A 14,591-nucleotide genomic window follows, 5' to 3' on the forward strand; every position below is an offset into this window, starting at 1 on the left:
GGTAGTTTTGCAGCTACATGGCAAAAATAAATATATTTTATAATAGTGCAGATATATTGAATATTGTTGGTGCTAACAGATCGGTAAGCAAGTCAGTGTCCAAACTATACCAAAATCTGCCCTTATACTTTAAAATATAATCATGTTATTCAAATTGAAAACCAGTTATTCTCCGAATACCTAACTACATAAGTTTAGATACACAAGCATGCCATGCATGTTCCTCAGTAACTATAGGCTATAGCATCCTTCCCAGTGTTTCATTATCTTCTCCGTGACTCTCTACCCCACAAGCCTCCTACTCCATTACCTGTTTGACAGACAGATGAGGCTGTTATCAGAAATAGCAGTTCACTGAATGAATCTATTTCTCAGTTTGCAGTTATATACTTGCAGAGAGAAAATTTCTACACTATTTTGAAGAAACTATTACAGTGCAATTGCACATATAAGTGTGTGGACTAAAAGAGAAAGATTGGTTAATCAATATTCAACACTGTTGTGTCTTAAGACTTTATTGCATGAGGTCAGCAAACTGGCATTGCAGCTGCACCCCATCACATTTTATGCCTGGTACATCCCACTGCCGTTTTGCCTCCCTCTGCCTGGTGATTCTCCCATCCCTTGCTATTAATGGGTAAAAGCTATCAATAGCTCCCAATCACTTAACACTCCTGTCATCTACTTTGGTGAAATTGATCCCTTCCACTTCTTTGCCAACATGTTAGCGATAATGTGGCCTTGGTGGCAGGATTTTCCTCCTTTTCCCTCTCCCTCTCTGTTCCCATCCTAGCTGTTTTTTTCTTTTCTGCTATATTTTATATTTATATTTGTTTCCCCCCCCCTCATTTTTTTTAACAGATTCAGAAATTGTGCAATTGGGCTATATCTCCTCGGGAAAATAGGGGAGAATATAAATAACTGCCAACCTAGCAGTTCAAAAACATGCTAATGTGAGTAGATCAATAGGTACCGCTCCGGCGGGAAGGTAACGGCACTCCATACAGTCATGCCGGCCACATGACCTTGGAGGTGTCTACGGACAACGCCGGCTCTTCGGCTTAGAAATGGAGATGAGCACCAACCCCCAGAGTCAGTCATGACTGGACTTAATCTCAGGGGAAAACCTTTACCTTACCTATAAATAAAGCGTTGTTGTTGTTGTTGTTGTTGTTGTTGTTGTTGTTGTTGTTGTTGTTGTGATTATTATTTTAAAATTAAGGAATAACAGTGCAGGAAGGCTGAGTTATGAAGTACAGTAGAGTCTCACTAATCCAAGCCTCGCTTATCCAAGCCTCTGGATAATCCAAACCATTTTTGTAGTCAATGTTTTCAATACATCATGATATTTTGGTGCTAAATTTGTAAATACTGTAATTACAACATAACATTACTGCGTATGGAACTACTTTTTCTGTCAAATTTGTTGTATAACATGAAGTTTTGGTGCTTAATTTGTAAAATCATAACCTAATTTGATGTTTAATAGGCTTTTCCTTAATCCCTCCTTATTATCCAAGTTATTCGCTTATCCAAGCTTCTGCCAGCCCGTTTAGCTTGGATAAGTGAGACTCTACTGTATGATTGTAGGGCCACAGATTGGGGAATTGGAATAATTATGCTACCCAAGAGAGATGCAATATTGAAGGTGCTCAACATGGTCTGTATCAACTATCAACAATAAAGCAACTATAACAATAGCACTGTCATGTGATAAAGTCCTTAATCTATGCTGTACAGAGTTTCACCTCTTTTTACCTGCAGGTTATTCTTATCCCTACATTCATCTCCACCCCCCTCCCATGCAGTCCTGTTTTGAGGCAGGATGTAGCCAGCTTGACACCATCTTGACTATCTTAGCTTCATCCTGTCAAGTCTTGGGATTTATAGTTTGTTGTAGCACCAGAGCTTTCTGGCAGAAAATGGTAAATAAATATCTCTCAAAACTACAAATCTCAGGTTTCAATTGTAGCTAATGTGTTGTCAAACAGCTATAATTCTGCAGTGTGGATACAGCCTGAGTCTCATAAAGCTGCAGCCCAGTTGGCCTAGAGGCTGGATGAAGAGAAGAACTCTGCTTAGTGCAGCCACCTAAAGCTCAGGCCCTTATGCTCTGTTGGGAAATTCCTGCCAAAATTCCCTAGGTAATAAACTGCCCAAATTGTGGAGTAAATCCCTGGGGAGCAGAAGCATAACAATGGGAACCCTATTATCCTCTGGGACAGGGAAGGGGAGGGAGCAAGGAGGGAAAGACCTAATACCAAATTCGTAATCTGCCTCCTACCTCCTCTAGAGCTGACAATTCAACAAACCAGCTTCACTCCCATGCCCACCTAATATCTACACAAACCAGACAAAAATATCCATAAACATCACTAGTAAGGCTCCTGTGAAGTGCTGCATGCAAGAGGCGATGAAAAACGATTTTGACTTGGCATCAAATAGGCTCCTGCTCCATTTCTTTGTCTCCTCCACAGAGGGATTCAAATACACCCCACCTTAAGCACCTTAGGCTTAGGCTTCACCTTCCGGCTGCAGTTGAGACAACAGATAATTTCCCATCTTCCATGGTTGTCTAGATTTGTCTAGTTGTCTACAGTTTTATTATTTCAGCCAGCATTTTAATAACGAAAACTCTATTTTTTTTTAGAAATCAAAAGGCAAAATAAAGTCACTACTCTGTTCAGTTCTTTTGCCAGAATATATTGGTGGCTACTGCCTTTCAGTGTGTTTAAATGGTTGATATTTTCAAGACCATTTAGATTTATAATTCTAGAATGAATTACTGATCTCTGCTCTGCAAAAATTCACATACTGCATACAGCCAAGTTAGGTAGCCTTCAAATCAATAGGTTAAAGTGGCAGCTCTTTGCCCATGCAAATGGAAGGGAAAGTATTAAGGCATTGCTTCCCATTCTGTCTTCCTTCCACACCTTTTTGCATTTTGTAACATGAACAAGATTGAGAAATAGCTGCCATAGATAATGGATCTAGCCAGTGGACCTTTTCTGTCTCATATGATGAGATTATAAGCAGAAAGGAAATTTATTTCTGAAACTGAATGACTTTTTTCATCCATCATTACCAACATGGTCACAATAATCATCATGTGTTATTCCTCAAAAATGTTTTAGCCTTTAGATGAGCAAGTTAAAGAATGCATGACAAAGTGGACACAAAAAGTTAGACATAATATTATGTTGGACCAATGGGAGAAAATGTAGAACAGGGGTTAAAATTTACGCTAAAGAGGTTTTAAAAATAAAATGATAGTATATGACTATTGAAAAGCATTCTAAGATGTCTAAAGAGGTTTCTAACACTTGCTGGAAATGCAAAAAGCAAAAAGTAGGATCCTTCTACCATGTGTAGTGGACATGTCAACATGCCAAGAAATACTTGATTCAAATACATAAGGTAATCCAGATTTTTTTGATGAAAAATATCCCGTTAACAATGGAAACTTCTCTACTTTGACTGCTACAAATGACTATGATAAACTTTTGCAATACATGACCACAGCTGCAAGATTGCTCTATGCAAAGAAATGGACAAACTCAGCAGCTCCAACAGAGAACTGAATGATAAAAATTAAGGACTTGGCCAAGATGGACAAATTCACATGTTTACTAAAAGAAGGGACATTGGAATTTTTGTTGAAAGACTAAAAACATTTTGTACAGTTATTGCTCAAGGAAGAGAAGGACTTGCTAATTTTGAGTTTCGAAGAGTAATATTTTTGTTCGAGAAAGGAGTCAACATTGGGAGGCCTAGAAGGTGAAGCTTATGTTGATTTCTTTTGGTCAGGTGAGGATAGATTTGAGGTCATCTACTCTTTTCTTTTCCTTTCTTTCTTCTTTCTTTCCTTTATTCCTTGGCATTTTTGTTTCTACTCTATATTTCTTTTCTGATTCACTTTTTTGACATTTATTGTAACTTTTAAAACTTTTAAAATAAAGTTAGTTACATTTGCGGAAATAAATGCTTTTGCCTTTCTTTGGCTATGTAAAGAGGGCTGTGTTAATCTTTTGTCTATTTGTGAATACTTATGTGCAATCAGCCCTCCATAGTCTTGGATTCCCATCCACAGATGCAAACATCCATGGCTTGAAAATATCCTCTTCCTAAAAAGAATCTTTGATTTTCCATCGACCATCGACCATGGTATCCTTCTGGGACGTCTCTCCGGGATGGGCCTTGGGGGTACTGTTCTGCAGTGGCTTCAGTCCTTCCTAGAGGGGTGTTCCCAGATGGTGAAGCTGGGGGACACCTGCTCGGACCCCTGGCCATTGTCCTGTGGGGTCCCGCAAGGTTCTATTCTGTCCCCCATGCTTTTCAATATCTACATGAAACCGCTGGGCGAGGTCATCCGGGGTTTTGGAGTTCGGTGCCATCTCTACACGGATGACACCCAACTCTACTACTCTTTTCCACCAAAATCCAAGTGACCAGTGTCTGGCCGCTGTATTGGCCTGGATGAGGGCGAACAAGCTGAAGCTCAATCCTGACAAGACAGAGGTCCTCCAGGTCAGTCGAAAGTCCGATCGGGGTATTGGGTGGCAACCTGTGCTTGACGGGGTTGCACTCCCCCTGAAGGCACAGGTCCGCAGCTTGGGGGTCCTCCTGGATTCGGGGCTGACGCTTGAGGCTCAGGTGTCGGCCATGGCCGGGAGGGCCTTTACACAACTAAAACTTGTGCGCCAGCTGCGACCATACCTCGAGAAGTCTGATCTGACTACGGTGGTCCACGCCTTAGTTACCTCTAGACTGGACTATTGCAATGCGCTCTACGTGGGGCTGCCTTTGAAGACGGCCCGGAAATTGCAATTAGTTCAGCGCTCGGCAGCCAGGCTTCTAACAGGAGCAAACTACAGGGCGCGTTCTACGCCTCTGTTTAAGGAGCTCCACTGGCTGCCGTTTGTTTTCCGGGCCCAATTCAAGGTGCAGGTTATCACCTACAAAGCCCTAAATGGTTTGGGACCCACCTACCTTAGAGACCGCATCTCCCCCTATGAACGTGCACGATCTCTTCGCTCTTCGGGGGAGGCCCTCCTCTCGCTCCCACCACCTTCGCAGTTGCGGCTGGTGGGGACGAGAGAGAGGGCCTTCTCCACTGTGCCCCCCCGCCTCTGGAACTCACTCCCGAGGGAGATTAGACAGGCCCCCACCCTCCTTGCCTTTCGAAAAAGCCTTAAAACCTGGCTTTTCCAGAGGGCCTTCGACGACTAATTTTTGGGGGTTGATTTGTCTGCCCATTTAATTTAATTAGAGAGTGTTCTGCCATGATTATTGATACCTTGCTGAATACTTATGCCACGAAGCTACAGAAGCCCTCTATTTCGGCCTAGAACTGTCTTATCTCCTTGTTTTTAACATGTGATGTATGTATTGATTGTATGACTGTTTTTCATGTTTGATTTTACAATGTGTAATTTGTCACTGTTTTTATTATTGTTGTGAGCCGCCCCGAGTCCCCTCGGGGAGATGGGGCGGGATATAAGAATAAATTTATTATTATTATTATTATTATTATTTGATTTTGCCATTTTGTGTAAGGGACACAATTTTACTATACCACTGTGTATAATGGACTTGAACATCCATGGAGTTGGGGATCCATGGGCGGTCATGGAACCAAAGTGGAGTGGACCAACTCGATGAATATCAGTGTAGTTCCATTTCCTGTTTTAAGATGCAGTTCTAATTGCTCATTCATTTGCCTTCCTTGTTCTCCTTATAACTACAGTAAAGGCAATGTCTGAAAGCATTATATTTGTCTCATCACTTCCACTGCAGCAAAATCACCACTATTTTGCTGGAACAAGTATCTCTCTATATATGTTTAGATAGATAGATATGCTAGGAAGGGGGAGAGAAAGATATTGAAGACAGACAAACATACAGATATAAGTAAAGATTTTTTTGGAACCACTTTGTTATTTAAAATCCATTTAATATCCCCTCGAACTCAATCATATTTCAGAGCAGACATGTATAGAATTACAATGTCTGTTGACTTAAAAAAAAACCAAACAAGTAAATGCAGTAGGACAGATTTGTATTTAATTGTCCATGTTTGAAAAGGGAAGACTTGATCTTACCTTATGACCAGAATTATTATAAAATATTTAATGAGAATATTCTTAATGCATAGTTGATATTACAGTGATATATGAACTTTATATGCCATAAAGTATGACAATGACCTTATGCTAGATTTATATCTGTGCTGCCTCGTGTAAATATACATGTTCTATTTGTGTGTCACTAATATATTGCAGTTTGGCAAATGGTGTACCTGAGTAAGTAAAGTTGCATTGCTGTTTTCTTGCTGTTGTTATTTACTATTCATATAATTTGAGAGTTGAGATTCCCACACCAAGGAATTTCATTTGGTGCAGTATTGTGCAAAGAAACAACTCCTGCAGCAAATAATATTTCATATGTACAGAGAGCAGGCAAGCAAGCAAATAAGCAAACAAACAAAAAAACCAGGGAACTGGAAGAAAGGAAGGGAAGATGTTTTCATAATATGTTTGGTTGTTTGCTTCATATGACCAGTATAAGGTATTTTTCCACTAGCAAGAAGTGAATGCTCCATAATTTTTTCAGGACCTCACTGCTGTGTATGTACTGATGTACTTTTTGGTTAAGAGGATATGAAAAGATTGAGGGGGAAAGATGAACTGGGTATCAAAGACTGGTTTTGTTATTACCAATTATATGAAAGATTTAAAAAGGACGAAAAGAAGGGATTTGCTTCAAAAAAATCTGAACTGGAAATTATACTAGACAAAGGGGAAAAAAGGTTTAATAGCCAGACTTTATAAATATATTCTAGGTTACAACCTAGAAGACAATCAAGTAAAAACCTCCATGATTTCATGGGCAACAGATCTAGTGAGAAACACAGACTTTGATAACTGGGAGAACTTGTGGAAAAAAGGCTTTAAATTTACAAAGGCAGCTTCAATAAGAGACAATTTATATAAAATGTTTTACAGATGCTACACAACCCCAGCTCTCCTAGCCAAAATAGACAAATCACAATCAGGATGCTGTTGGAGGTGTAAAATGCAGAAAGGGACCTTCTTCCAGGTATGGTGGTCTTGTGAATTGGTGCAGGTCTATTGGAAAAAAATCTTAAAAGAGACAAAAAAAATGATCCACAACAAATAAAAAAAATCCAGGAATGTGCCTATTAGGATTATTCAGTGACAGTACCGTAGCCAGGATTTTGATTCGGGGGGGGGGGGGGGGGCTGAGTCTGAGTGAGGGAGGATTTACTCTAGCAAACCTTCCGTATCGTTATCCAAATACCCCCATACATATGGGATATATTGAGCATGGTGATCACATCATGATATGAATAAACATAACAGTTTAAATAATAAATGCCACATACCAGTAAGTCTTTCTTGCGGACCACGCTGAGAATTTGGGGGGGGGGGGGGCTGAAGCCCCTCAAGCCCCCCCCCCCCCCCCGGCTACGGGCCTGTTCAGTGATGGACTAGTGCAGCCAGAAAGAGAAATCTGCCTGTACAGTTTTGCGGCTGCACGCATAACAATTGCCAGTGACTGGAAAGGTGAAAAAAACATTAAGCATTAAAAATTGGAAGGATAAATTGAGAAATAATGCACAGATAGCAATCTGAAACATGAAGGTTTTTGAAAGAAATTGGAAGCTGGCCTTAGCACAGCTGACTGGGGGATCTAAGAAATAAAAACAAGGGGAATTTATTGATCCAGAAGCACAGAGGGTTAAACAAATCTCAACTCTACGTTGTTCAGTGTTGGGAGTCAAGGTGGTGGGGCACACTGGGGGTGGGTTGAGGGGTAATTATATTTTGGGTGGCGGGTTGTCTATGTATGTGCATGTGTATTATGGGTGTTTTACAATTTTAAAATAAAATTCTATTAATTTTTTTTAAAAAAAGAGGATATGAAAATGGGCATGTCTTTGTTACGTACAGGTACATTATTTGGTCAGTGAGAATATTCATAGGTGCAGCACAGCATCAGGTTTAGTTTCTTCTGAGAGAAATTTACTGTAAATTTATGTCTTTTTGAAAGGTTTGAATTTATTTGCATAAATATGAGTTGAATATAGGTGGATACATAGTTTAACTATCCATCAGTCTAAAGTTCTCAAAAGGAGGAGGAGGCGGAGAAAGAGATTGGCCACAAATTCTGTTATATTGCAGATCCACAACTTGGCTATCTATTTTGGTCACTCATTATTATATCTCTTTACAGATAGACATACAAGCAGGCAGGCAGACAGACAGACAAGATAAGTGCCTTGATTACATTATCCATAATAAAATCTCTATTTTGGCATTAAGAACACATGTGTACTCAAGATATGCTTCTCATCTCACGATCCAAAATTCATTCTCAATAACATAAAAACTTCAAGGAGCAAACAGCAAGAAAAGGGATATTTGTAGTTCCTTCTTTGCCTATCTGTCTTCTCTACATGTCCTTAAAAGTGTCTTCTGGCAGAGCATTAGATGCAGAGGGCTTGAGGAGAAGGCAGAAATCAATAAAAAAAAAATCTCTGCTCTACTGCCATTCTCATGAGGATCTCTGTGCTTTTCATTCATGAAGGAATCCTTCTGTTTACGACCAATCTCAATTCTCCTGATTTCTTACACTTGTGAATTTAAAATGACAAATAACAGCCTTGAATTTTCAAGGATCACCTGAATGTTACAGGCTCAGTTTTGAGAACATAGCAAAGATGTTGAGTTTTCAAAAATGCTGACTACACTTGTCGAAGACAAAAGGTTGTTGTGAGAAATTACAACATTATATTGAGATCATCTCCCTCAGGTTCTGCCCTCTGCTCTGACATTGTTATGATTTGTACTTGCCTTTAGCCCCTCACACTACAATGAGCCAGGAGACAGACATTTCCATTTCATCAGGACGTGGGGAACTTTGATGCAGACATGACAAAGCAGGAACAAAACTTCAGCATGGGACCTGCTCTTTTGTTTATAACATCCACTTCTCCTCTGAGAAAACAGACAAGATTCTGAGATGTTTTTGAAGAGAATTGACTTAACAGCTCTGCTAAGAAATTTGAATATGTAAGCAGAAGCCTGACCTGTAAAAAGGAATCAAACTCCAAAATTCCTCATAGTTGCATTGGAATGGCTACGTAGTTTAGCATCAAGTGAATGTCTTTCAAGGTTCATGATATAAAGCTGCCAAGATCCTGATGATAACATACATGGCCTCATCGGATAGACTGTTTTACCAGTCCTACATCACTTCTTCTCCCCTTTCACCATGGTGCTCTCCCCATGATGCACACCAACTTCCAGCCGGGCTTTCTGGTGAAAGTGGAGAGGAAGTGACACACACCACCACCTCCACAACATGGGAGACTTCCTATTATGCCTTAGGAGCAATGGGGGGGAAGATGGGTGGCAATGCTTCCCCCCATGGGTAGGAGTGGAGTAAATCACACAATATGGGTTGTGGAGTGATAGGTTCTCCATGCCCCCCCCCCCCCGGGACTCTCATGGATTTGCCACAATGCGTGAGGAATCCTCAGTCTAATGTGATAAGGTTGTTACAGTAGTTCAGAGGTGGAAAATGTATGGTTCTCCAAATATAATTCTTCAAAGAGGCAATGTGATTAAAATGTTGAACTGGGACTCAGGAAAACCAAGTTCTTCTCACTGGCTCATGAAACTCACTGGGAGATCTTGGGTCCCATGAGGTTGTTGTGAGAATAAAGTGGGGAGGAAGAAAGTTATGAAGACCATCTTGAATTTAATAAAAGAACAACAGAATATAAATGTAATCAGTCAATCAGTTAATCAATATAACAATTGTTTAAAAGAAGCAGTAGTTAGACCGGAACTGAAAAAGCCCTTCCTGGATTCCCCTGGACCTTATTAATTACAGATCAATATTTAACCTCCCTTTTTTGGGCAAGGTGCTTGTAAAGGCAGTTGCCCTTCAACTCCAGACAGTCTTGAATGACACACACTTCCTTGACCCATTTCAAACCGGCTTCAGAGCAGCATAAATTGTTGAGACTCCAATGGTCGCCTTAGTGGATGATCTCCAACAGGGGGAGTGTGTCCCTGTTGGTGCTTCTAGACCTCTCAGCAGGCTTAGATATGATCGGACCACGATATCCTTCAGGAACACCTAGGGGGTGAGGCTGGGAATCAGAGGCACAGTGTTGAAATGGTTCTGGTCAAACCTCTCAGGCAGATTCCAGATGTTGGTACTTGAGGATAGCTGCTCCCCCCAAAAAGAGCTATTACAGGATATCCACAAGGTGCCACTTTATCCCCAATGCTCTTTAATATTTACATGAAGCCGCTGTTAGAGATCATCCGTAGGCATGGGGTGGAGTGTTTTCAGTATGCTGATGACACCCAAATATATTTCTCCATGCCTTCCAAAACAGTTTCAGTTGAGGATAACATGTCTCCTCTGAATGAATGCCTGGAGGAGGCAATAGTCTGGATGAAGAAAAACAAATTGAAACTGAATCCAGACAAAACAGAGGTGTTTGCCATCAAGGGTTCTAATATGGGAATGGAGGTGTGACAACCAGTTACACTCCCTGTGAAAGACTGGGTTCGCAGCTTGGTACGGTAGTGCTTTTGGGTCAGTGTCTCTAAATTTCAGCCCAGGTAGATGTGATGGTTAGCAGTGTTTACTACCAGCTTCAGCTGATGCTCCAGCTGTGCCTTTTCCTAGATTTGGAGGACCTGAAGATGGTAGTGCACACACTAATAACCTCAAGGTTGGACTTCTGCAATGCACTTTTCATTGGGCTACCTTTGTACCAAGTTCAGAAATTCCAATTGGTACAAAATACAGCTGCCCGATTGGTTTCAGGAACATCTAGGAGTGAGCATATTAAACCTATCCTAAAGTCACTCTACTGGCTGTTAGTTTCTGGGCAAAGTACAAGGTATGGGTTTTGACTTTAAAGCCCTACATGGTTTGGGTCCAGGCTTTCTAAAGGATCGCCTTCTCCTGTACAATCTGCTCTTAGGTCTTTTGGAGGGCATCTGCTCCAGTCTGCCAAAACCTGACTGGCAACCGCCACCCAGAAGGCCTTTTAATCAGCTGCCCAAAAACTTTGTAATTGCCTGCCGGAAGAGCTTCAACAGCTAGATGAGCTGTTGGAATTTAAAAACCTCTTCCATCAGGGCCACCCAGACAGTTTTTAAATGTGAATTTTAAACCTGTGTCCTTTGTTTAATTTCTATTTTGTGCATTTTAAAACGTATTTTATAGAAATACATTTTAATATGAATATTTTATAAAATACATTTTAATATTTGTATTTATGGTATTTTACAATGTGTATATGTTTTAATTTTTCTGTAACCTGCTTCAAGCCATGAGGAGAGGCAGGTAAGAAATAAAATCATTATTGTTACTATTTTTATTAAGACTACAGCCTCCAATACTGGCTAGGCTAGATGACTGCAAGTTTTCTGCAATAATGTTCAGTTGGTCACAGGGCAAAATGTTGGCTACTTGCATGTAGTTTTGCCTACTTACAAATAATATTGATACTTACTCTATTACAGAATTATACATTATTTGTTGTTACAGAAACACTTTGAGAAACAAGGACACATTCAAAAATGCTGTGAAAACAGTTTCTGAAAAAAGGTGCAGCTATTTCAGCTTTTTCAATGACCATGAAGTATTATCTTCACAGATCTTGCCCTGAAGCATACTTTTTTTTCACAGAAAACACCAGCTAGAAAGAGTATTTCTTGTGCTTTTTGGTCTTATCATAGCTATTGCATCTTTTGCTTATCAGCCCAGAAACATGACTCGGAAACTAGGTAGCTTCTTGCTATCTCATTTTTTCTGTACTGTTACAAAGGGAAAGCAATTTTCTCAGCTTTTAGATATAAACCATAGAGAACAGAAAACCAAAGGGAAAACAGGGAAATAGCACTTATTAAATAGGCGAGGTTGGACCATAAAAACAGGTCATCCTAAAGATCCTGTGTGAACTCATGTAACTGATTCATAGTTCAGTAACACTGATGATATGTGTTGTGTTCACCTGCTTGGCCACAATCTAGATGTATACTAGTCCTGTAATGACATTCCACAAATACTTTATGAAGGGGTGTTTAAAACTCATTTCATAACTTTTTTTCATGTCAGGAGTTACTTGAAAATTGCAAGTCGCTTCTGGTGTGAGAGAATTGATCATTTGCAAGGACATTGCCCAAGGGATGCCCAGATGTTTTTGATGTTTTTACCATCCTTGTGGGTGGCTTCTCTCATGTCCCTGCATGGAGCTGGAGCTGATAGAGGGAGCTCATTTGCGCTCTCCCTGGATTGGATTCAAACCGGCAACCTTCAGGTCACCAACCCAACCTTCAAGTCATCAGTCCTGCTGGCACAAGGCTTTAAATATATCAATCTATTCTAAAAAATAATGAGTGGCCAGTATCTTTCATCTTTACATATCACCTTTATCTAAGGATGGGAAGGCAAATTATTTCCCACCACAGATCTTGATTAAGTAGAGCTGCTGTCATCCGACAGCATATGTTGATGGGAATTGCTATACAACAATGTTATAAATTGCCCACCTGTTGTATAAAGCTATAATAATGTGTATCTTGGGGGAAAAGTCTACTGAATGCAATTCACTTCAGAATAGGACTGCATAGGACTTCATCATAAGGCTGAAATCTCAGGCTCACTTTCTATGAATTAAGACAGACTCCAATAGAAATAAATGATAAATGAACAAATTCCTATGCACACTTTGTAGTGCAAAAAAGGGAAAAAGAACAATACAAGATTTTAAATGAAGAACAATAGGTTTTTGGAAGAAAGGAAAATGAGGGGAAAAGGATTTGTGTGGCGAAGCAGTTGAGGGAAAAAGGCTTTTGGATCAAGGGATTGGGGAAGGGCTTTTGGCAGTGAGGGAGGCAGAGGGGGAAGGAGCAGGAAAGAGGAGGGGAGGGGGAAGGAAGCATGAAGCCCCTTAGTATGCTTTGTGGAGCCCTGAGGGCTCCACGGAGCACACTTTGAGAACCACTGATTTTTATAATTCTTGTATCACCCAAGATTAGTTTATACTGATAAACATCATATAAGTGAAATATTGCCATTAGGATTCATATTTGTATAATGATCACTATCATTGTGAGTGCTAGCAAAGTAGTGCTAATGTTGCTCCTCATATCATACAGATTATCTGCTTTGATTGGATGCACAACCTTTCAGTTTTGTATTGATTAAATTTTTTACATTATATCCTTGAGACATTAAATTTCACTAAAATTCAATATGGTTGGATCTTATATTCTTTTACTGCTGTCAAAATCTTATACTTCAAAGATCAAAATATTATTCATCTATTGATTAATAGTGAGAAGATCTCACTGCTTTAGTTACTTGGGAATGTGTATTTTATAAATACGAACTGCAAGAAAAGGGGTTTTGGCACAATACGCCCAGTCTAGATGTGCCTAATTCACACTTATATCCTAAATGTTTTTCCTCCTTTTTATTTTCTCTTTCTTTTAAACCATTATTTCTAAAGATTATTTGTCCCATTAAATAGGAAGAATGGTTTCATAACACTAATTAATTCTGGATCAGACTGAAAAGGCAGGTGGGATTTCGACCAATAGCATAATGAAATTTTGGCAGTTGGGTCAAAATGTTGTCAAACCATATGTGATGCTGCTACTATAGCTATCTGTATTCATACTCTGCCTTTCTCCCAGACTGAAACACAAAGCATCTTATAAATTAAAATAATTGCAATAAAGTTAAAAACATACAAAAATCAACATTAAAATAGAATTAAACTACTAACAATGTTAAAACAATTGGAACCACACCTGAATAAAGATAAAAAAGCAGTTCAAAGTAAGGTGGTGACGAAGATGCTGAAAGGTCTGTAAACCAAGCCCTATGAGGAATGGCTTAGGAAGCTGGGTATGTTTATCCTGCAGAAAAGAAGAGCAGGGAGTGGATACTATAGCCATATTTCATTACCAAAAGGGATGTCATGTAGAAGCTGAAGCAAACCTTTTGTTGTTGCTCCAGAAGCATGAACGTGGATTCACATTGTAGTAATAGAGATACAGTAGAGTCTCACTTGTCCAAGCCTCGCTTATCCAAGCTTCTGGATAATCCAAGCCATTTTTGTAGTCAATGTTTTCAATATATGGTGATATTTTGGTGCTAAATTCGTAAATACAGTAATTACAACATAACATTACTGCGTATTGAACTACTTTTTCTGTCAATTTTGTTGTATAACATGATGTTTTGGCACTTAATTTGTAAAATCATAACCTAATTTGATGTTTAATATGCTTTTCCTTAATCCCTCATTATCCAAGATATTCGCTTATCCAAGCTTCTGCCGGCCCATTTAGCTTGGATAAGTGAGACTCTACTGTACCACCTAAATCATAGGAAGAATTTCTTGACTTTAAGAAGTAGTAATGGGCTGTTCTTCTTTGCAAGTCCTGAAACAGAAGCTGGATGGCTATCTTTTGGAAGTGCTTTATTTCTGTATTCCTGCATAGCAGGGGCTTAGACGAGATGGCCTC

This window comes from Anolis carolinensis, chromosome 4, assembly GCF_035594765.1.
Source record: "Anolis carolinensis isolate JA03-04 chromosome 4, rAnoCar3.1.pri, whole genome shotgun sequence".
Lineage (NCBI taxonomy): Eukaryota > Metazoa > Chordata > Lepidosauria > Squamata > Dactyloidae > Anolis > Anolis carolinensis.